Below are 26,423 nucleotides of genomic sequence, written 5' to 3'. Positions count from 1 at the left end.
ATGGTTGGATGGTTTGGATACAGCACATACATCATGGTGGGTGCCATAGATAGACGGCGTGGATGAAACAGGTGGGACCCACGAATCTTGTTGTTGTCTGTACAGCAGCTAGTGGTGGCATCCACATAGCTGAAGCAGGTCCCACATACCTGCTGATGTTAATAAAGCAGCTATATAGCTGCCACACGTGCAACTTTGCTGCCATAAAGAGGGCAGAGGTGGGTCCCATGTAGGGCCCACCATCAAATATATATATATATATATATAATATATACAATAATAATATACATGTATTATATTAACGCCCAGGCCTTGGACGGCCTAGAATGTACATACATCAAGGTGTTGCCCCACACGTGGGGTGGGTCCCACGGACCCCACTACCAATTCACACTTCATTGTCAGCCACACTTCACACTTAGCCACCACCCACCGTCAGTACACACCTCACTGTCCATCCACACTTCACTATAAACCACCACCCACTGTCAGACACACCTCACTGTCAATCCACACTTCACTATTAGTCACGCCCCATAGTTAGTTCACACACTCCATGGCTGGCCATGTCTAGCGTCCTTGGACGCTGGACAGTGTGGATACAACACAGGCATCATGGTGGGTCCCATAAGGACATGGCCCACCTTATTTGGATCAATCAGATATTTGTATTTTCTTTCCATCCAGGCTCGGTAACGGGCTAGACAGTGTAGATCAAACACATCCATCAGATGGGTCCCACGAAGGTGGATGGCATGGATAAGTCACATACTTCATGGTGGGGTCTATTCGGGTGGGCCACATGGCCACATCAACACTAAAAAATAAGGAAAGAAAGGGAGGGAGAGAGAAAGAGAGACGAGAGAGAGAGAAACGGTGAGATAGATGGACCTTGCCACTATGGGCCCCTCTCTATATTACATACATCAATGTGGATCCCACAACAAGTGGGTCCTAAACTTGAAATCAATGGTGGATCACCCACCTATTGCACTCCTCCTTGATCCCTTAAACTCCTATGCTCCTTGCATATACTTTTGATGGAGGTTGATGGTGATTAGAAGGTTGAGATAAGAGATAAGAAGGTGGGCCACACTTAGTATTTGGGAGAGAGCTTGGACGTTAGAATTTTGTTGCTTGGGAAATGAGTTTTGAGAAATGAGAGAAAGAGAATTAATGGATTAAAGGGATGTGGGCACGACGCTTCTTCGGAATGAACGCGAGCCCACATCTCCTGGCCCGGGTATCAGTTTGGTGTGCGAGTCACGGCGTTGGAACCGCAGCGACGACGCGGTCACTAAGATTAAGTTTTGTGTTGAGCCGACTTTGGTATGCAGGTCTCAGCTTAGGATCACGTGCAAATGTCGGATACAGGTCGAGGGTTGCCGGAATTCGACCAGGAGGACTGTGGAAGCATACGGAACGGTATAGTCTAGGATACAGGTCTTACAACTCTACCCTCTAAATAAAAATTTTATCATCAAAAATTACACAATCATTATAAGTAATCATAACTCATAATAGGAGAGGAAATAAGGCATTGTCATATAAAAATCGGAGACATCATACAGGATACAATATAGAATCAATCATCAAAGAGATGGGGATAGCACTTTCGAATCTCAGCCTCGCACTCCCAAGACACCTCATCAACAGAATGGTGACCCCACTGAACCTTTACCAAGGGAATGACCTTGGTCCGGAGGACCTGCTCCTTCCAATCAAGGATACAAACTGGCTGCTCAATGTAAGAAGCGTCCTCACGAACCTTCAACGACTGCCAATCAATAACAGGAACGATGTCTGACGCACACTTCCTCAGCATAGAGACATGAAAAATGTTGTGGACGCCAGACAACTGAGATGGCAAGGCAAGCTGATAGGCCACGATACCAACGCGCCCAGTGATCTCGAAAGGTCTTATGAATCTCGGGGCAAGTTTGTCATTTGCTCCAAATCGAACTACGCCCTTCATGGGCGAGACCTTGAGATATACTCTGTCTCCAACAATGAACTCTAAAGGATGACGTCGGCGATCAACAAAACTCCTTTGCTAGCTCTGAGTTGTGCACATCCTTTACTTGATGATATCGGTAGCCTCTGATGTCTACTGCACAAGATCGGGACCTAGGAGACGCCGCTTTCCTACCTCGGTCCAACAACTCGGTCTAACAACTCAGAGATTTGCATGGTCTGCCATACAATGCCTCAAAAGGAGCCATGCCAATGGTCGCCTGATAGATGTTGTTGTATGTGAACTCAGCTAAGCACAGGTGCTCATCCCAGCTACCCCTGAAATCAATCGCGCAGGCTCAAAGCATATCCTCAAGGATCTGGTTGACCCTCTCGGTCTGGTAATTGGTCTGCGGGTGATACGCGGTGCTTAGCTGCAAATCAGTGCCCATCGCTCTCTGAAGGCTCCCCCAAAACTGAGACGTGAACTTCGAGTCTCGGCCTGAAACAATGGAGACAGGACCACCATGCAGTCTCACAATCTCATCAACAAACAGCCTGGCGAGCTAGTCCGAATGCCAAGTCTCACGAATCACAAGAAAATATGCTGACTTCGTCAGACGATCCACGACAACCCAGATGACATCATGACCGCACTAAATCCTCGGCAAACCCATAATGAAATCTATAGATATGTGCTCCCACTTCCACATCGGGACGCTCAACGACTGCAATAGACCATAGGGTCTCTGATGATCGCCCTTGATAAGCTAGCATATGTCACACTCAGCCACAAAACTGGCAATCTGACGGTTCATCCCCGCCCAAAAATACTGCCTCCTCATATCATGATACATCTTCATCGAGCCAGTGTGGATAGAAAACCGCGATCGATGTGCCTTGGCCATATGATTTCTGTGTAACTCAGGAATATCTGGGACACATAATCGGCATCTGAAGCAAAGTCCACTATCATAACCAATCCGCCAATCTATCTGACTCTCAGATGCTGCCTCTGCTCGGTAATCTTATAACGACTCGTCTGTCTGCTGAGCCTCGATCATCCTTGCTACAAGAGAGGGTTGAATCGACAGGCTCGATAACAGAACAATATAAGACTGCAGACCAAAATCGAAGTCATACTCTGTTATATCCTCGAGCATCCTCCACTCTAAATCATTATATGTGCCACTAGGCCCCATGGCTAATGGCTGAGGGCATCCACCACCACGTTTGCCTTGCTTGGGTGGTACTGGAGATCGAAATCATAGTCCTTCAGGAGCCCCATCCAGCGTCTCTGCCTCATGTTCAGCTCAAACTGAGAGAATAGATAATGCAAGCTGTTGTAGTCAAAGAAGAGCTTAAACCTGATCCCATAGAGATAGTGTCTCCACACCTTTAGTGCGAAGACGACTGCTACCAGCTCTAAATCATGCGTGGGGTAGTTCAGCTCATGGACCTTGAGCTGGCGAGACGCGAAGGCTACAGGCCTGTCATGCTACATCAGGACAACACTTAAACCAATATGTGAGGCCTCAGTAAATACAACAAATCCATCACTCACAAAGGGAAGAGTGAGGATAGGAGTGGACGTCAGACGGTCCTTCAGATCCATGAATGCTTACTCACATGTGTCAGTCCAAACAAAATCTGTGCCCTTCCAAGTCAACCTAGTCAACGGGTCTGCAATATGGGAGAAGCCCTCAATAAAACGCCGATGGTATCTTGCTAAGCCAAGGAAACTATGAATCTCGGACACAGTCATGGGCTGGCCCCACTGACGCACTGCCTCAACCTTCGAGGGGTCCACTGCGACACCCTCTATCGTCACCACATGACTGAGAAACTTCACCTCATCCTGCCAAAACTCACACTTCTCTAGCTTCGCATACAGCTGGTGGGTACGGAGGGTCTACAAAGCAATCTCCAAATGCTACTCATGCTCCTCATGGGTCCTCGAATAGATCAGAATATCGTCGATGAATACTATAACAAACTGATCGAGATACGGACGAAAGACCTCATTCATCAACTGCATGAAGACCACGGGTGCATTGGTTAGCCCGAAGGACATGACTTGAAACTCAAAATGACCATAACGCATCGTAAAAGCCGTCTTCAGGATGTCCTCCTCTTAGATCCAAATTTGATGATAACCAGAACGGAGGTCAATCTTCAAAAAGAACTGTGCACCCTACAGCTGATCAAACAAATCATTTATCCTCGGAAGTGGGTACTTGTTCTTGATCGTGAACCAGTTGAGCTCGTGATAATCTACGTAGAGCCTCAACGAGCTATCATTCTTCCTGATGAAGAGTACCAGCGCTCTCTAAGGTGAACTACTCGGACGAATGAATCCCAACTCACGCAACTCGTCCAACTGGCGCTACAGCTCCCTCAACTCCATCGGTGCCATGCGATATGGGGTCTTCGAAATAGGCGCAATACCGGGTATAATATCAATCTGGAACTCAATATGCCAGCACGGTGGCAATCCCGGAATCTCCTGGAACACATCGGGGAAATCACAGACAATCGGCAACTGATCAATACATGCGGCAGTAGGCTCCTCAACGGCGTAAGACATTAAAAAAGACAACTACTCTCCTCTAGGATCGGCAACGAACTAAAATTGTGACAAGCCTGGTATGTAAAATGTGACTGTCCTCACAGAATAGTACAAGATGGCGTAATACTCGGCAAGCCAATCCATGCTTAAGATAATGTCAAAATCTAACATCGGCAGCACGTACAAGTCGGCGGGCAAGAAAATCTCTCCCACTAACACAAGGCAAGATGAATACAAGTGGCCTAATACTGAAGTCTTCTTCATGGGCGTCGATACGGTCAACCCCCCACTAGCAGACTCTGTCGGTAATCCTGACGATTGACAAAAATCCTCAGACATGAATAATTGCGAAGCACCGGAATCAAATAATACTCGGGCGATGTATGCAGAGACTGCGAGTATACCCTCAACGACTCCTCCAGAAGACTGTGGGTCCTTCTGAGCTACGTAGAACCTAGCCTGAGTTAGCTAGGGAGTTGCCTATCCCCTCCGAGGTCCCTAGTGCTGCTGCTACCTCTGCGGCGGCCTGTACTGCTATCTCTACTGCTGCTGGGGCCTCGACGACTGAGGTGGTTGTGGTCGCTGCTGATGGGGTCGTTGTTGCATTGGAGGCTGTTGTGGCCCTCTCGGTTGTTGCAGATGAGGGCAGGGGCACTCATACACGTGGTGCCCTATCCCACCACATCCAAAATAAGTCCCTGTAAACGGCTAATGGGGTGACGCTAGAGGTGTTGCTGGTGCTCTAGCAGATGGGTGGCTCCTGTACCTCTATGGTCGTCGATGCTGATGGGAGCTACTAGAGGGGGCCTACCTCTTCCGGCCTCTCCTCTGATCTCGATCTCTCTATGTGCCGGCCCATTCAACCTCATAAATTTGAGCCCTCCGTACTATCGCCTGAAAAGTCGGGAGCTCATGCCCAATAACATGGCCTTGAAGACCGTAACGTAAGCCGTTCTCAAAACGGCGGGCTTTCCCCCCCTCATCATCAATTAAATATGGCAAAAATCTTGATAGCACCACAAAATGGGCCGCATACTGGGCCACGGACATGTCCCCCTGCATTAGAGTCTCGAACTCTAACGCTCGTTGATGACAAATGTGGTCGGGGAAGTACTGCTGCTCGAATCGGTCAATAAAATCCTCTCATGTCCAGATAAAATCAAGCTCTACAACATGGGTAATAGAGGTCCACCAATGCTCGACTTCACCCTAGAGAAGAAATACTGCCAACCGGACTCGCTGTTAAGTCATACATGCCATAGCATCAAAAATTTTCTCCACATCGGAGCACTGCCTCTCGGCTACAGTCGGATCTGGCTCGCCCTGGAAGCACGGAGGATCGAGCTGTTGGAACTCTCGAAAAAGGGCATGAGAGTGCTCCTACTTTGCTTGGGTTGGCGAAACTACTGGGCACGTACCCTGCCCTTGGAGGGCCGCCATCACAGCCTGCAACATTTGCTGTAATTGGGAGGCACTCATAGGTACGGTCGGATCCGCATCGGTCTCAGGTGAAGGAATGACATTCTCAGGCTAGGGAGCAAGGATCTCTGGGGGTGGAACGGGAGTCGCAGGTGGTAAAGCGGGAGCCACCTCAAGTGGTGGAGCGGGAGTCGATCGGGTCACTCTCCTAGGTGGCATGTCCTATAGGGAAGAGCAAAGGCGCCTATCAACTTTGAAAACACTTGAAGGTATGCATGTTAGGGAGCTAAATCGGAAGGTTACGCACTTAGAACCTAATCGTCCTGAACTCATAGCAAACATGTGATGTTGTTCTCAATTGTCCCCAAGTTATGCTCTGATACCAACTTCTGTCATGCCTTGAACTTGAAAACGAGGCTTATAAAATTTTTGATCGTCGAATCCGGCACCGACAGCCTCCGTAGTACCCCATTCTTGGCTCCCAGTACCCATACACCAGGTTCCGATCCTGGGATTCTACAATGAGGATTTCTTACATGATTTTGATTCATAATGAGCATAACCATAAGCATAACCCACGAACAATAACCACAAGAATACCATCACAAAATCTACTATGATCAAAAACTTTAAAGTACAATGCATATGAAGAGAAATATGAGATAACAGAAACTCTTGAAGCTTGACTGCACACTCCTACCGCGGCGAGGCTACGACTGCGTCCTGGCGTCACCTGCACGCATCAGTCGTGCATAAGCTTATAGAAATCTTAGAGGGTGGTTTAAGTGTGTGCATAGTATGAAAGTGCAATGTCAAAGTAATGCAGAATCATGCTGATGAGTACATGAATGCAATCAGCCATACCAAGGCTATGCGATAGAAGATATGAATGTTATCGGCCATATCAAGCCCATGCGATTGGAGATGTAACTCAAGCATGCCAATCCTCATCCAAATCCACTTATCAATATAGCTCATCAAATATCAGTACAGTTCTCATTCTGGATAATCACCAGAGTTTAGTACACTCCAAATGGCACTGCCCCTTTTCCAGGCGCGCAGTCCAAGTGAGTGTAAGAAACCTCACTATTCGCCTGGCCAATAATCTACCAATATTTATCCGGTATGTTAATAGTGGACCCATTCACGAGCTGGTCAAACTCAGCTTGGTAATGCCCCCTACCCTTGGGTGAGTAAGGCCACACCCCTTTCCAACAGACCACGACACAGTGGGAGACACGGCCTCCTGGTATTCAGCCCTCGTACGCTCATATATCCACTCGGTCTCGACATTGGAGTCATCCTTTGGTACCATCGAGTTTAGGGATTTTCACTCAGGGACATCTATGGCACCCCGATGCTTAGTAACAATATTTTCGGTATCCGATCTTGCCTTCCACGATGTGTCTGTAGAGGTCATAGTCCTGATGTCGCTAGGGCATATAGAAATCATGTTATACAAATGCGAAGTGTATGAATCACACTACCAGTCATGCAACAATCCTGCGCGTACCGCGCTCTCATGAAGGGCAATTCCACCTATCAGGGAGGTTATAAACAATCTACCCGAAGGCATATGCTATGATCAATCACTCCTCGTATCAAGCATACGTATGATACGTATGAGCATGAATCATGGAATTCTACTAAACAAGTTATGTGGTGATGGATTCTGTACATAATGAAGAGGGGCCTAGACGACCTACACACTACAAGTATGGGCCTATCAATGGGCCCTAGGGAGAGTTACAATGCGGACATTTAACTATCACTATTCTTACAATGTGGACATCAAACCATCATTGCTCCCAAGGCACGACCGTCAAAACATCATTACATGCATCATGGTGGAATCTCACATTGCAATGGGCTTCATATACATCATATTCGGCCCACACAAGGGCCTCACATACATCTCATTGGGCCTCATATAAATTAAATGGGTCGATCAAATGGGCCGAATCAAATGGGCCGAATCGATTGGGCCGATCAAAGGGGCCGAATTGAATGGGCCGGTATAATTGGGCTTCATGTATATCAAATAGGCCGCACCGATGGGCCTTATGTATATCAAATCGGGCCCACCCTTTTGTATTTGAGATCCACCCTATTTATAAGTTAACATAGAGATAGATGAAGTGAAAGCCAAATATCAGTTTAAATGGGAACCACAGTGACTCCTAAGAAGTTTAAATGGTGGATGTCACTGTACCGCACTATTATTACAATTGGTGGGGTCCATTTGAACTTTAGATCTGACTCATTCATTTACCCCATGCCATAAAATGATCTCACAAATGGTTAGATGGTTTGGATACAACACATACATCATGGTGGGTCCCATAGATAGACGGCGTGGATGAAACAGGTGGGACCCATGAATCTTGTTGTTATCTGTACAACAGCTAGTGGTGGCGTCCACATAGCTGAAGTAGGTCCCACATACCTACTGACGTTAATAAAGCAGTTATATAGCTACCGCACGTGCAGCTTTGCTGCCATAAAGAGGGCAGAGGTGGGTCCCATGTAGGGCCCACCATTAAATATATATATATATATTGATATTATAATATATAATTTATATAATAATAATATATATGTATTATATTAATGCCCAGGCCATGGACGGCCTGGAACGTACATACATCAAGGTGTTGCCCCACACGTGGGGTGGGTCCCACCGTCCAAGGGCTGGCATCACATGTGTCATGGTGTGGCCATCTAAATGGATGGATGGCGTGGATGGGTCCCACGGACCCCACTACCAATTCACACTTCACCGTCAGCCACACTTCACACTTAGCCACCACCCACCGTCAGTACACACCTTATTGTCCATCCACACTTCACTGCTAACCACCACCCACCGTCAAACATACCTCACTGTCAATCCACACTTCACTGTTAGTCACGCCCCATAGTCAGTTCACACACTCTATGGCTGGCCACGTCCAGCGTCCTTGGACACTGGACAGTGTGGATACAACACAAGCATCATGGTGGGTCCCATAAGGATGTGGCCCAACTGATTTGGATCAATCAAATATTTGTATTTTCCTTCCGTCCAGGCTTGGTAACAGGCTGGACTGTGTAGATCAAACACATCCATCGAGTGGGTCCCACGAAGGTGGATGGCATGGATAAGTCACATACTTCATGGTGGGGTCTATTCGGGTGGGCCACACGGCCACATCAACACTAGAAAACAAGGAAAGAGAGGGAGGGAGAGAGAAAGAGAGACAAGAGAGAAATGGTGAGATAGAAGGACCCCGCCACTATGGGCCCCTCTCTACATTACATACATCAATGTAGATCCCACAACAAGTGGGCCCTAAACTTGAAATCAACGGTGGATCACCCACCTATTACATTCCTCCTTGATCCCTTGGACTCCTATGCTCCTTGCATTCACTTTTGATGGAGGTTGATGGTGATTGCAAGGTTGAGATGGGAGATGAGAAGGTGGGCCACACTTAGTATTTGGGAAAGTCTTGGACGTTGTAATTTTGTTGCTAGGGAAATGAGTTTTGAGAAATGAGAGAAAGAGAGAAATAATAGATTAAAGGGATGAATGGAGTGGTTGTTGTAAGGAAAGGAGATGGAGAGGTATGGGTGTGTTTGAAATTTTGAAAAAGAGGGATGGGTAGGGGAGAGAGAGAGTTGACTTAGGGAAAAAGGAGGGATGGGTGTAGGTACTTGTGGTATGGAGTGTACTTGACTTGATTGATTGATTGATTGATGGAAAATGTTGTAGAGATTCCCTTGAAATTCACAACGCGCGGCATTTCTTCAGAATAAATATGGGCCCACATCTCCTGGCCCAGGTATCGGTTCGGTGCGCGAGTCTCGGTGTTGGAACTGCGGCGACGGCATGGTCGCTAAGATACAAGTTTCGGGTCGAGTTGACTTCGGTATACAGGTCTCAGCTTAGGATCACGCGTAAACATCGGATACTGGTAGAGGGTTGCTGAAATTCGACCGGGAGGACCGTGGAAGCATCTGGAATGGTACGGTTTAGGATACAGGTCTTACACCAATAAAACCAACTTAATGACGATGTAGATATTCAACGTTCAGTCTCACAAGTGTATAGGGTTCTAAGTCTAGATGATTTTTGATTAAATTAGCAAGGGCTTTGTATTGATTTTGATCTCATGAAAGGGTAAATCGAATATCCCTTTTCAATATAAGAATGGAATAGAGATTCAAAATCAAATTACAAGAGCTACTTTAAAGAATCTAAATTATGACAAAATAGCTTAGAATGTACTCAAAATAATTTCAGAGTGATTGCTTAAGAATGATAAGAATTAAATAGAAAAAATTGAAATTCGAGCACTATTTATAGGTGAAAAATCAGTTCGCACGACTGGCCTTTGGATAGCTACGACTGGCCTTATCCAAACAGATTTTTAAAAATTTTGGCCCAATAAGATTTTTTAGTTGCACGACTGGCCTTGTGGGTCCCACGACTGGTCGAGTGGCCTGCTCGACTGGTCGTGGACACCACACGACTGGTCGTGTGATCCAAATTACTCACTGGAAAATGAGTCGAGCACTGCACGACTGGTTGAGCACTATTCACACGACTGGTCAAACAGTTTTTAGGACTGGTTGTAGACCAATAGAAAAATTTTGAAAATTCATAACAAATCCTAGACTGGTCGAAGAAATACTAGGACTAGTTGAGCCAGTGCTAGGGTTAGTCGAAAGAACAGAATTTTACACTTATAAAATGACCAAAATGACCGACCAAAAGAATGAAATGATCTAAACATGATCTAAGGTCAATCTAGGTCAATCATACCTAACTTGTGAGATAGAACATATGAACCATTAAACTATCGATCACTTCAGTAGCTTTAATTCTTACGATCTTGAAAACTTGAACTTGACATACCAAACATAATCTTCAACTAGGTCTTGAGTTTTTAAACTTTTCTGGTTCCAGATCTTGAACCGTAATGTTCTTGAAAACTAAGTCTTCACTTTCTTCCAGTTTGAAGATCTCGGTAAGTTTGTCGTAGATATCGATAAGATAAATTCAGCATGAACAGAACGAACATCGAAGATTCAATGTGAACATATGCACAAGCTTGATACAAATCAAGATACAAACTTGAATTGGTTTGGCACACTAAAATTTGACAATACTTAGGGTTATCAACATAGTACTTTCAATCTCCCCCTTTGTCAAATTTGTGACAAAACCAAAATTATAATATGCAATAGATATTCAAACAACACATTGCATAAACATATTATGATATTATGCATAATAATCAATTCTCCCCCTTAATCCACTACTCTCTGCAAAAAAAAAAATTATATTAGCCACGTTTTATCATATCATATCCTCATTCACATATCATTACAATATCTCCCCCTTTTTGTCACAACATGACAAATGAAGTGAATAATGATAAAGGAAGATAAGAAGAGAGTAAGTAGAATTAATAACTATCATCCAAATCAAATAAAACAAAGTATCTGAACTAATACCATAGATAAGAGTATAAACAACATTATCCAAGCAGTCATTGGGAAAAGAGTTAGAATAAAGTTATTACAGATACCATCCAAATTAAAATAAACCTAATCAGATCCTGAAGAGGGAACATGAATAGATGGATCAATTTGATGTAAACCCTTATTAATGTGCCACATATATTTGCGCATATAAGCAAATTGAGAATCATGGGTTACTCGAATCTGAGCCACCTGTTACTCAAGAGTATGCAACCTCTCAGCGAAACCATAAGGATGATAATCAGGGTCAGCCTAAGAATCTAATTCAAGTTCATCAAATAAATCATCCATATTAACATCTTCTTGAGGTAAAGCTCAGCATCTTTAACTTCTTCATTTCCTCTAGCATTCCCTTCAACTTGATCAGGTGCCAAGTCCAAGTTCATCTTGTTGATATTAGAATTGTTAAATGGATGGAGATTAATAGAACCTTCCCCAACAGGCATAGCTATCAAAGTATGATCAGCTAAAGTAGTCATAAGATAAGCAAAAGGAATATCTCTATGAATAAGGTGAAGATGAAACTAAATAATATAATGACAGATAAGAGAAGGAAGATAGATATGGATGCCAGTTACAACAGAATGCATAATGCGGACCATAAAAGAGGTCAGCTTTGTCTTATTATCTGAGCGAGGATAGACATTTAAAATAAAAATACGATGTAAGACTCAGTATCTAGGCAACATATATTTGGAACTGAGTGCAGTACCGCTGTTCCATTCTGCATTCAAGTTACCGAGAACTCTCGTAATCAATTGTTTAACATTTTCAGAAGGTCTAGCTTGCAAAGTGGATATGGGTACACCGTCATCAACAACAGGTATATTCATAATTGCTGAAATCAAATGACAGTCTACTTTATTGGACCTTCTCTAATTGACACAGTAAATGTCAAATCATCTTGAGAGAATGCAGTAATGCAAGCGTACATGCCCTGCACAATAGATCGGTATGCAGAACCACCCCAAGATAATATGTTTTCCCAACCTACATCTTGAAGGAGAGGGACAATGTTGAAGCGGTCAATATGATCAACAAGGACAATGTTTTCCCAACCTACAGCTTGATGAAAATCCCGCATACTCTCAGGATCCTCTTCGAGAGGCCAAAGGTGACGCACAGTAGGTGGTGTGGAACGAGATGAAGAGGGACCATGGTGGTTCTCTTCCTATTTCTTCCTTCCATTGCAACAAGATAATAAAGAAACAAAGGTTTGCAAAAGGATTCCAAGTAAATCAGATTTTAAGGAAGAAACACTTTCAAACTACCATAAATCTTGAAACAAGAAGTAAAATTAAGATTAAGGATGATTAAAGAGCTTATATATACAAGAAAATAAAAACTAAAGTACTAACCGGAGAGCAATCAGAGATGGGTTCGACCGGTCGTGGTTGGGCTTGATGGAGAAGAAGAAAGAAATAAAGAAAAATGACTTTTCCCTAAATAAAAATTTAATTTACGAGTTTCACGACTGGTCATGTACATACTCGACCGATCGTGCCACGACTGGTTGAGTCGTGTAACACTGAAAATGTGCAAATTTGCATATATTTAAATTTAAAAAAATATAGAATATATGCATACATTATGATACAAATGAGCACAAATCATCAATTCATATTGTACATACCAAGATCAAATTTTAATTTGAGTGTACCCTTATACAACCAACCTAGCCTTGTTTCTAATTATGTTAACAAATTCATCAAACTTATTCTTGAAAATCCATTTTGTTCCGATAATATGTTTATCAGTTGGTCTTGGAACTAAATACGAAACATCATTTCTTACAAAGTGATTGAGCTCTTCTTATATAGCTATAATCCAATTTCCATCAGTAAGGGCTTCTTTTACATTAGCCGATTCCATCTGAGATGTAAAGCACACGTAGTTACACATATCTTTTAATTGTTTACGAGTGCGTACACCAGTGAGGGAATTTTCAAGGATTTGATCAGTGGGATGATCTTTATTTGATCGTAGTTCAGTGTTATTTTGATTAGATGAAGAGTCTGGTTTATCAATTAGAATAACTTCATCATCTTCTGAACTTGAGACAAGTGTATTCAAATGATCATCAATGACCACATCAATAGATTCTTATATTACACCGGTCCTCCTGTTAAGTACCCGATATGCTTGACTATTCAGAGCATACCCTAAAAATATCCCTTCATCACTCTTAGTGTCAAATTTACCCAGATGTTCTCGGTCACGCAAGATATAACATTTACTACCGAACTCAAAAGTATTTGACAGAAGGTTTCTTATTAAACCACATCTCATGAGCCATTTTATTATTTGATTTTTTAACGTAAACATGGTTTATTATATAACAAGTAGTATTTACGGCTTCAGCCCAGAGATTTTTAGGAAGCTTCAGACTATTCAACATTACATTTGCCATTTCTTGAAGCACCCTATTTTTCCTTTCCACTATCTCATTTTGTTGTGGTGTTTTGGGCGTAGAATATTCATGTGATATTCTTAAGTCACTACAAAATTTCTCAAAACTACTATTTTCAAACTTAGAACCATGATCACTACGGATCTTAGTGACTTGTAACTCTTTTTCATTTTGGATACGTTTAAGTACCCTTTTTACTTCGTCGAGAGTTTCAGATTTCTCTCTTAAGAAGACTACCTAAGTATACCTAGTAAAGTCATCTACAATGACCAGAATATACTTCTTACCACCTCGACTCTCCGTTCTAGTTGGTCCTATGAGATCCATGTGTAAGTGCTATAGTTTATATCCCTGTCTGTTGTCAAATTTGTGGTGCCAAAATCACTGTTATATATAACTTGCAAAAGTGAAGCTCTCTCAAGGATCAACATTTATAAACAAGCTAAGCTCACAACAAGCAAAGCTCACAAGTACAAGGATCAATCTTGAATGCAAGAACTGCTCACAAGATAAGACTCAAGCTGCAAGACTTTAAGAAGAGTACAAGGCAGTTTGTAAAGAACTCATGCCACTTTCAAGATTGAGCTACATCAAGATTTCAAGATTGAACTACATCAAGACTTCAAGGGTCATACTTCAAGGTCACTAGTTCTTAATGTTTCATTGTCCTTACTTTATGGTTGAGGTTTGACTGACCTTAGGTTGACCTTAAAAGTAGGTCACTTTGGATACATAAATCGAATGTTTATTTTACATAAGTTTGGTCTGTTCTTCGACTAGTCCTAGGCCTTCTTCGACTAGTCTTAGAGTCGCTTCGACCAGTCTAAGAAATTCCTCGATCAGTCGTGAGTTTGTTACAAATTTCGGATAAAATCTATTAGGCTTCGACTAGTCCAGGAATCTGTTCGACCAGTCGAAGGAACAGTGTCGACTGCATCTTCGACCAGTCAAAAATCTTCGACTCAAAATCTAGCGATGTTTTTCAGGTTCTTCGACCAGTCGAAGGTGACCTACGACCAGTCAAAGGAGACCTTCGACCAGTCGTAGAACGGTCAAAGCTTATCGCGCCTGATTTTTCAAATATCTGTTATTGCTTCGACTAGTCGAAGAGCTCCCTAGACTAGTCGAAGATGCGATCTGCTCACCTATAAATAGGGCACGAATCTCAGAAGAAATCATCGAATTAATTAATCCATTCAAGCCAATCTTCGTCGAACTTCTGAGAGATAATTCTGTGCTCCATCTAAGCTAAGTGTGCTTATTTAATATTCTCTTTCCTTAGCTTTATTTAATTGATTTTGTTTCTGCTATTCCAATCTAATTTGATAAGAGGAATTGTTATTCCTTTTCTTTGGAATCAAAATCAATTAAGGCAAGCCCTATTTGGTTTAATTTAAAATCTATTAGAATTAGAACCATTGTAATTGAGTTCTGGACATTGAACTTGGACATTCAATCATCTACTCTGATTTAGTTCTACCGGGCTGCTACAACGAAGGAGATAATCAAGTATTTTATATTTAATTGTAAATTCCTTTCTGTTTTGGTTTCTTTCAAGATTTGCTAGAAAAATCTTGTTGTATTGGTTATCTGAGGAGAGCCAGGAAAACTCAGAAGTGGGGTTTTTTAATTGTGTAAGCCCACAAACAAAGACACAATTGTAAAGATTTTGGGTGAACCTGGGAAAACCTATTTTGTTAGTGAACGCTAATATCCTCTGTGTGAGGATATTAGGAGTGGAGTAGCATTCTGTGTGGCTGTTGTTTAACAGTTGGTGAACACACAGGCGAACCACTATAATCCCTTGTGTTGTGGTTGAATGATTTATACTTCTGATCTTTAATTATTCTTTTGTGGGATGTATGTATGGTGGTGAATGTTGTAATCATTTAATTCAAGCATTGTGAGAATTTTGTAATAGTTTAGAATTTATTTTCTGTTATTCCTTTATCAGCTTGATATTCAATTTCCTTTAAAAGTTGTTCCAGCAAGGTTGCCCTGCCATTTTTATGGTGTATGGCTGTCCCTAGAACAATACATTTGTGATTACAATTTATTTTAATTCAGTTTGTATTTATTTCTATATTCCTCTTCGGTTTGAGATTTGATACAAAGATCTTTCTAGAAATAAGGTTATCCTACCATAAACTCTGGTTTTTGGTGAAAGGTTGTCCTTAGAACAACAATTTTATCAACCTCTCAAGATCTGAATTTTGAGGCTATTTTACTTTCCTGCATTGTGATTTATTTTGGCTATCATATTCTTTTTAATTCCGTTGTTATAAGTTTTATTTGGCATTGTCCTATTCACCCCCCTCTAGGACATTTAGCTAGGCCTTTTCAAGTGGTATCAGAGCCTAATAGCTCTTTTTTATTCTTGGATTTAATTCTTGAGCTAACAATTTAAGCTATTTAAGATGTCAAATTTTGATAGCCTTTCAGTCACTAGGCCTCCACCCTTTGATGGCTCTAACTATGCCTATTGGAAAGCCAAAATGAGGATCTTCCTCAAATCAATGGATGAGAGTGTGGCAAGCCACATCAACTGAATGGAAACCTCCTATCATGGAAGTTACTGGGGTTGATGGTTCAAAATCTATGAAAGTCACACCATATTACCAATGGACCACTCTTCAGAAAAGTGAGAGTAGTGCAAATGCTAAAGCACTAAATGCAATTACTTGCGCACTATCACCGGATGAGTTCAAAAGAATCATTTCCTGTGATACTGTAAAGCAAGCTTGGGATATATTAGAAATGACACACGAGGGTACTACAATTGTCAAAAAATCTAAAGTCCAACTCCTCACAACCAGATTTGAAGAAATTCATATGGAGGCAAATGAAATGTTTATGGACTTTTACACTAGATTGAATGACATTGTAAACTCAATGTGGGGTCTTGGCGATAAAATCCCAGAAAGTAAAGTGTGTACAAAAATATTACGCTCACTTCCTGAACGGTTCAATTCTAAAGTAACCGCGATCCAGGAACTTCGTGATACGGATAATATGAGGGTAGAAGAACTAGTTGGTTCTCTACAAACCTACGAGTTAAACTTTAAAGCTCCTAAAGGTAAATCTATTGCACTAAAATCTTCTAAATGTAATTCAGAAGAAAATTCTGATTCAGAAGATGATATGGCTTTTTTAGCTAAGAAATTTTACAAGATTTTCAAAAGCAAGAAAAGGGTTGATTTTCAAAAATCAAATGATAAAAAGAAGTTTAGACCCAAATCTCGAAAATCTTTGAAAGATAGTCAATGTTACAACTGTCAAGAATATGGGCACTTAGCAAATAGATGTCCTATAAGGGACAAACCCAAGAAGAAGGGTACGTTGGCTACATGGGATGAATCATCTGATTCTGAAGGTTCTTCTGAATCGGAAGATTCTGAAACTGAGTCGGGCAATGAGGTTAAAGATCTTATGACTCTAGCTAAATTCACATTTTTAGATAATGACTCAATAAGTGAAGAAAATCTGAGTAGTGAATGTGAAAATGAAGATGATCTTCAAGACGCTTACAATGCCCTATATAAGGAAAGTTGTAAAATTGCTGTCAAACTTAAACTTCAAAAAGAAAAGTTTTCTAAACACAAAAAATGTTTTGAATCACTTGTCTTAGAAAAATCACAAATATTACATTGTTTTGAAAAATTAAAATGCGATTTGAAATTGAAAAACTCCCTAATTATTGATTTAAAATCTGAAATTGAGAAACTTAAAACTGAAGTATCTTCTCTTCTGAGTCTAAAGGACACATGGAAATATGCCCAAGGTGATCCAAAGTTAGAAAAACTGTTATCCGGATCAAGAAAATGTGGCGATCAATCCGGGTTGGGCTATGATAAAAATCTACCTCCTAAACAAAAGTATACTCCTCCTATATTTGTTAAAGGAGAGTCCTCAAACTCAAAAGGGAAAAGTACTTATCAAGATTTTTCTAGAAATTCAAAATCATAGAAGCAGCCATGTCAACTTTAATCAGAAACGAAATCCACTAGCTGAAAAGATAGTTGATTTACTCAAGGAGCTCTTAAAATCTAACTCTATAGGTCATTCCTACAAATATACACAAAAGAAGACCAACTATGTTCCTAAACCCAAAACAATTTTGAAATGGGTTCCTAAAGTTACCTGCTTGGTTACTCACACTGCTTTCAAAGCAACAAGTCATTCAAAGTGGTACCTAGATAGTGGATGCTTCAGGCATATGACAGGTGACAAAGCTTTATTCACGGATCTGAAAGATATGACTGATGGTTCAGTCACATTTGGTGATGGTAGCAACTGCAAGATTATAGGCCAAGGTACGGTTCAACTTTTTAATCTTCCTGTGTTTAAAAATGTTTTATATGTTGAAGGCTTAAAACATAACTTGCTTAGTATATCTCAAAAATGTGATAATAACCATAATGTTTGGTTTTCTAATCAAAGCTGTAAGATACTAAACAATAAGGGTTCTGTAATATTAACTGGACGTAGAACGTCTGAAAATTGCTATATTATTAGCGAATCCAGTTCATCTAATCAAACATGTTACATGGTCCATACAGACGAGACTAATTTATGGCACAAACGTCTTGGACATGTACATATCGAAATTTATATAGATTAAGTAAACGAGAACTTATAAGAGGTTTACTCAAACTTCAGAAATTAGATAAAATATGTGGTGAGTGCCAGATAAGCAAACAAACAAAGAACTCACACAAAAAGGTGAATTCAAATACCACATCAAAACCACTCGAACTTCTCCACATGGATTTGATAGGACCTACCAGAACAGAAAGTCGTGGTGGGAAAAAGTATATCCTGGTAATAGTTGATGACTTTACCAGATTCACTTGGGTAGTCTTCTTAAGGGATAAATCTGAAACCCTTGAAGAAGTAAGAAAAATTTTCAAAAGGATTTAAACTGAAAAATCTTCTCAAATCAGTAAAATTCGTAGTGATCATGGATCTGAATTTGAGAATAGCAATTTTGAGAAGTTTTGTACCGACCAAGGAATATTACATGAATTCTCTGCTCCCAAAACTCCACAACAAAATGGAATTGTAGAAAGAAAGAATAGGGTGCTTCAAGAAATGGCTAATGTCGTGTTGAATAACATGAAGCTCTCTAAAAATCTTTGGGCTGAAGCAGTCAACACAGCTTGCTATATTATTAACCGAGTCTACACTAGCAAAAATAATAATAAAACGGCTTACGAATTGTGGTTCAATAAAAAGCCTACTGTTAAATACTTTCGAGTTTTTGGCAGCAAGTGCTATATTTTACGTAATCGTGAAAATTTGAGAAAATTCGATACGAAGAGTGATGAAGGTATTTTTCTAGGATATTCCTTAAACAGTCGAGCTTATAGGGTTCTGAACAAAAGGACTGGTGTAATTCAAGAATCCATTAATGTTGTCATTGATGATCATTTAAACACGCCAATTTCTAATTCAGATAATGATGAAGTACTAATCATTGATAAACCCGATACTTCATCGAATCAGACTGATTCTGAGTTGAGGACTGTTAAAGATCATCCAACCACACAAATTCTTGAAAACCCTCTCACCAATGTTCGCACCCGTAGACAACTTGAGGATATATATAATTAAGTATGTTTTACATCCCAAATAGAACCATCTAACGTAAAAGAAGCTCTTGTTGATGAGAACTGGATTGTTGCGATGCAAGAAGAACTCAACCAATTCGTAAGAAATGATGTTTGGTATCTCGTACCAAGACCTAAAGATAAACACATCATTGGAACAAAATGGATTTTCAAAAATAAGTCTGACGAGTGTGGAAATATAATTAGAAACAAGGCTAGACTAGTGGTACAAGGTTATACTCAAATTGAAGGGATTGATTTCGATGAAACTTTTGCACCAGTAGCACATCTTGAATCTATCAGACTATTTATATCCATTGCATGTTTTAGAAAGATAAAGATCTATCAGATGGATGTGAAAAGTGCTTTTCTAAATGGTGATTTACATGAAGAAGTCTATGTTGAACAGCCAATGGGTTTTGAAGATTTCAAAAATACTGATTATGTGTATCAGCTTAAAAAGGCACTTTATGGATTAAAACAAGCACCTAGGGCATGATATGAGAAACTAACGAAATTTCTTTTAAGTCATAATTTTCAAATGGGATCTGTTGATAAAACTCTGTTTGTTAAAAAACATAATGATCATATCTTAATGGTGCAAATTTATGTTGATGATATCATTTATGGATCAACTTGTACTGACTTGACTACTGAGTTTGCAGATAAATCACAGTTCGAAATGAGCATGGTTGGGGAATTGACTTATTTCCTTGGATTGCAAGTAAAGCAACAACCTAAAGGAATATTCATTCCTCAATCTAAGTATGCTTTGAATCTAATCAAGAGATTTGGATTTGAGAATGGCAAGAATTTCGATACTCCTATGAGTACTACCCTGAAACTCTCAAAAGACTCTAATGGTAAAAATGTTGACTCAAAACTTTATCGGAGTATGATTGGTAGTTTGTTATATTTAACTGCTAGTAGACCTGATATTTCTCTAAGTGTTGGTATTTGCGCAAGATATCAATCTGATCCAAAAGAATCTCACTTGATTGCTGTCAAGCGAATTATTAGATATGTCGCAATTATTAATCTCGGTCTCGGTATCCTCATGAAACTAGTGTCCAATTACTCGGATGCTGACTGGGCTGGTAATCTAGATGATAGAAAATCAACCAGTGGTGGTTGTTTTTACATTGGAAATTGTCTAGTTTCCTGGTTTAGTAAGAAACAAAATTCTATATCACTTTCAACAGCTGAAGCTGAGTATATCGCAGCTGGTAATGCATGTACACAGCTTGTTTGGATGCAACGAATGCTAAGTGATTATGAAATTAAACAGGATTCTATGTTATTACATTGTGATAATTCCAGTGCGATAAATATTTCAAAAAATCCTATTCAGCATTCTCGTACTAAGCACATTGACATTAGATTTCATTATACAAGGGAATTAGTAGAAGAAAAAGTTATATCTATAGAATATATTCCTACCGAAGATCAACGAGCTGACATTTTCACAAAACCTCTCGATAAAAGCAGGTTCAAAACGATGAAATTTGATTTTGGCATGTGCATTTTAAAATGATTATTTATGCCTACTTGTATTATAGTGTATATATTTGCTAGATTGAATTCCAATTTTTGTATAATTTGTAAGAAATATGAATTTTTGGACATTCTTCGACCTGTCGTGAGTATACTCGACCAGTCGACCTTCGACCGGTCGTAGATATCCACGAGCAGTCGTAGAACTCAGGAATCACTTAAAATTTGGAGATTTTTGCTTTCTTCCTCATTCCGTTTTTTTCTCTCTAAGGAGCTAAGCTTCGACTTGTCGAACCCATCTTTCATGTTCTTCAAGGTTAGTGTTCCAAATCACGTTTTTCTTACAGATTTGTGTCTAGATTGTTTACTTTTCAAGCTTTAAGCTTTGTATTTTGGATTTCATTGAGATTTGGGGTTTGGATTTTGAAAAATCTGTTTTGTGTAAACCCACTTCTCAATCCTTTGCAACTTCTTATTTCCTTAATATCCTTGTTGCAAATGGCTTCTAGAGGTAGAAAAACTACTTCTCGTGGTCCTTCTTCTTCCTCCAGATCGACCATTATCTCTAAGCGTCATCTTCTTGTTCCCAATAATGATCCATCTTATGTTAGGGACATTAGATTACGTAATGTTATTGTTGAACATCCTGTTGATGTTAATCATATTGCACCTTTTGACATCCTTCTTATGCTTGAAGCTGTAGGTTGGGTTAACTTATTACATTGGGGTGGGCCTGCATACCGGTCCATTGCCCAATCCATGTTTACATGTATTAGTGCTTTCTCACAGGATAATTTAACTTTTAAAATATCTACTAGAGAAGGGTCTTTTGACATTGATCGTCATTTAATTTCAGCCCTTATGGACATTCCTGTGAATGATGAGGGTATTCCTATCCATAACTTAACTGATAAACCCTCAATGTCTGAAAAACACATGCTCACTAGAGATTTGTGCAACATGGATGTTCAATGGACACAAAAAGGGAATGCGCTTCCCGCAAGGTATTTGTTACCCAAGTACAGAATTCTCCATAAAATCTTTGTGTCTAATCTGTATCCTCGTTCGGGTAATAAAACTGACTTGACTTCGTTTATGGTTCGTGTTATCCATGCTATTTCTAATGGTACTCAGATTTGTTTACCATCCTTAATCTGTCATTTCATTCTTTAGTTTAGACACCATCCTAGTCATAGTGACATTCCTTTTGCCTATTTAATGACTGTATTGGCTACACATATGTTAGTCGATATGCCGATTGATAAGGCACCTATCCATCATCTGATTTTTAACAATACTAATATCAATAAGATGAAGCTGGATCTACTTCCTGAACAAGGTGGTGGTGGTGGTGGTGGTCATGAAGAAGCTGGTGATGACATTAATATGGATGACATTTTTGAGGAACTGGATTCTGACTCAACAAATGATCCAGATTTTAAACCATCTGATGTTGATGCTCGCTTAGTGCATTAGAGGATAAAGTTGAGAATATAAATGTAAAGATGGAAAACATGTCTGTTGCTCATGATTTACAATTCAAGTACATGCGCAAATATCTTAGGCGATTGAGCAAATGCATGCACCAACTTGATCCCTCTATTCCTGCTCCGTCATCTGGTTCTGGTTCTGACTAGTTTATAGGAGACTTCTGGTCTGTAATAACTTTATAACTTAGCACTTGGTTGACTGATTTTGAGTTGGATACTATCTATGTTTTATGCTAGATATTTATTCTATGTGAAGCTATGCTGAGTATCTCTATCACTGTTTTGCTATACTCTCATAACTCCTCATGTTTACTCTCATATATCCCTTTATTTAGTTCTCCTTTATTATTGTTTCCTTTGTCATATTGTGACAAAAAGGGGGAGAATGGTTTGTTCTTAACGATGTGATTGTGAGAGGAGTAGCATTGGTTATGTTACTCAGGGGGAGTATGTTTGAACTAGTTGAATGAAACCGGTTGAATGTTAAATGTTGAATATTGAATATTGATTTGCAGGTAAGCCAGTTGATATGACCTGGTTCATAACTCTTTAACCAGTTGTTTTACTTTATGTTTATCTTGGTTATGTGTTTTGTCACTAATTTGACAAAGGGGGAGATTGTAAGTGCTATAGTTTATATCCCTGTCTGTTGTCAAATTTGTGGTGCCAAAATCACTGTTATATATAACTTGCATAAGTGAAGCTCTCTCAAGGATCAACATTCATAAACAAGCTAAGCTCACAACAAGCAAAGCTCACAAGTACAAGGATCAATCTTGAATGCAAGAACTGCTCACAAGACAAGACTCAAGCTGCAAGACTTCAAGAAGAGTACAAGGCAGTTTGTAAAGAACTCATGACACTGTCAAGATTGAGCTACATCAAGATTTCAAGATTGAACTACATCAAGACTTCAAGGCTTATACTTCAAGGTTACTAGTTCATAATGTTTCAATGTCCTTACTTCATGGTTGAGGTTTGACTGACCTTAGGTTGACCTTAGAAGTAGGTCACTTTGGATACATAAATTGAATGTTTATTTTACATAAGTTTGGTCTGTTCTTCGACTAGTCCTAGGCCTTCTTCGACTAGTCCTAGAGTTGCTTCGACCAGTCTAAGAAATTCCTAGATCAATCGTGAGTTTGTTACAAATTTCGGATAAAATCATTAGGCTTCGACTAGTCCAGAATGCTCGACCGATCGAAGGAACAATGTCGATCGCATCTTCGACGATCCAAAAATCTTCGACTCAAAATCCAGAGATGTTTTTTATTCTTCGACCAATCGAAGGAGACCTTCGACCGGTCGTAGAACGGTCAAAGCTTATCGCGCTGATTTTTCAAATATCTGATTATTGCTTCAACTAGTCGAAGAGCTCCCTAAACCGGTCGAAGACGCGATCTGCTTACCTATAAATAGGGCACGAATCTCGAAGAAATCATCGAATTAATTAATCCATTCAAGCCAATCTTCGTCGAACTTCGAGAGATAATTTGTGCTCCATCTAAGCTAAGTGTGCTTATTTAATATTCTCTTTCCTTAGCTTTATTTAATTGATTTTGTTTCTATTCCAATCTAATTTGATAAGAGGAATTGTTATTCCCTTTCTTTGGAATCAAAATCAATTAAGGCAAGCCCTATTTGGTTTAATTTAAAATCTATTAGAATTAAAACCATTGTAATTGAGTCTTGGACATTGAACTTGGACATTCAATCATCTACTCGATTTGGTTCTACCGGCTGCTACAACGAAGGAGATAATCGTATTTTACATTTAATTGTAAATTCCTTTCTATTTTGGTTTCTTTCAAGATTTGCGGAAAAATCTTGTTGTATTGGTTATCCGAGGAGAGCCAGGAAAACTCGTAAGTGGGGTTTTTAATTGTGTAAGCCCACGACAAAGACACAATTGTAAAGGTATTGGGTGAACTTGGGAAAAACTATTTTGTTAGTGAACTCTAAAATCACCAGTGTGAGTATATTAGGAGTGCAGTAGCATTCTATGTGGACGTTGTTTAACAGTTGGTGAACACACAAGCAAACCACTATAATTCTTTGTGTTGTGGTTGAATGATTTATACTTTTGATCTTTAATTATTCTTTTGTGGGATGTATGTATGGTGGTGAATGTTGTAATCATTTAATTCAAGCATTGTGAGAATTTTGTAATAGTTTAGAATTTATTTTCTGTTATTCCTTTATCAGCTTGATATTCAATTTCCTTTAAAAGTTGTTCCAGCAAGGTTGCCCTGCCATTTTTATGGTGTATGGCTGTCCCTAGAACAATACATTTGTGATTACAATTTATTTTAATTCAGTTTGTATTTATTTCTGTATTCCTCTTTGGTTTGAGATTTGATACAAAGATCTTTCTAGAAATAAGGTTGTCCTACCATAAACTCTGGTTTTTGGTGAAAGGTTGTCCTTAGAACAACATTTGTATCAACCTCTCAAGATCTCAATTTTGAGGCTATTTTACTTTCTTGCATTGTGATTTACTTTGGCTATCATATTCTTTTTAATTCCGCTATTATAAGTTTTATTTGGCATTGTCCTATTCACCCCCCCCCCCCCCCCCTCTAGGACATATAGCTAGGCCTTTTCACCATGTGGAGTAGTTCGAGTGGTTTAGATGTGGCATTGGAGTTTATCTTTTTGTGAGTACTCCTGGTTTGTTTACCAATCTGGCACTCGCCACATATCTTATCCACTTTCTTTATTTTGGATAGATCTCTTACCAATTCACTTTTGCTCAATCTATACAAGTTGTAGTAGTGTACATGTCCTAAGCACTTATGCCATAGTTCGGTCTCATCAGTATGGACCATGTAACATGATAGCTTAGATGAGCTTGAGTCACTAACTATATAGCAGTTCTCGGAAGTTCTGTGACCAGTTAATATTACAGAACTATTCTTATTTAAGATTTCATATTTTTGGTTTGAAAATTTTACACTGTGATTATTATCGCAAATTTGAGAAATGCTTAGTAAATTATGTTTTAAACCTTCTACATATAAAACATTCTCAAAAAGAGGGAGGTTAAAGAGTTGAGCTGTATCTTGGCCAACAATTTTGTAGTTGCTACCATCATCGAATGTGACTGAACCATCAGTCATGTCTTTAAGACTGGTGAACAGACTTTTGTCACCGGTCATATGTCTGGAGCAACCACTATCCAAGTACCACTTTGAATGGCTTGTGGCTTTGAATGCGGTATGGGCAACCAAACAAGCAACCTTAGGGGCCCATTTCATTGTAGTTTTGGGTTTAGGAGCATAATTGGCCTTCTTCTGATTATAATTGTTATACGTCCTACCCACTGAGTTAGATTTTAAGAGCTCCTTAAGTAAGTCTACAATTTTTTCAGCTAAAGGATTACGGTTCAGATTTTTATAGTTGATATGATTCTTTTTAGGATTTAAGGATTGAAAAGTTTTAGTTGTTTTAGAAATATTTTGATTTCAACTTTTCCCTTTTGAGTTAGAAGACTCTCCTTTAACAAATTTAGGAGGAGTATTCTTATATTTGGGATGAGTATTTTTATCATAGCCCAATCCAGATCGATCACCACATTTTTTGGATCCAGAAAGAAGTTTTTCTAATTTAGGGTCACCTTGGGCATACCTTCATGTGTCCTTCAAACTCAAAAGTGAAGAGACTTCAAGTTTTGGATTTTCATTTTCAAATTTTAAGTTTTCAACTTGGGATGTTTTGAAATCTAAGTCACACGTAGTTTTTTCAAAGCAATCTGAAAGATGTGATTTTTCCAAAACCAGATTATCAAAATTCTCTTTCAATTTTAAAAACTTTTCTTTCTGAAGTTTTAATTTAACAACTATTTTACAACTTTCCCTGTATAGGGCATCATAAGCATCCTGAAGATCTTCTTCATTCTCATAATCACTTCCCAGATTTTCTTCACTAGTTGTATCATTATCTAAGAAAGT

Source organism: Magnolia sinica, chromosome 10 (genome assembly GCF_029962835.1).
Source record: "Magnolia sinica isolate HGM2019 chromosome 10, MsV1, whole genome shotgun sequence".
In the NCBI taxonomy this organism is placed as follows: Eukaryota; Viridiplantae; Streptophyta; class Magnoliopsida; order Magnoliales; family Magnoliaceae; genus Magnolia; species Magnolia sinica.
Note: the sequence above shows the minus strand (reverse complement) of the source record.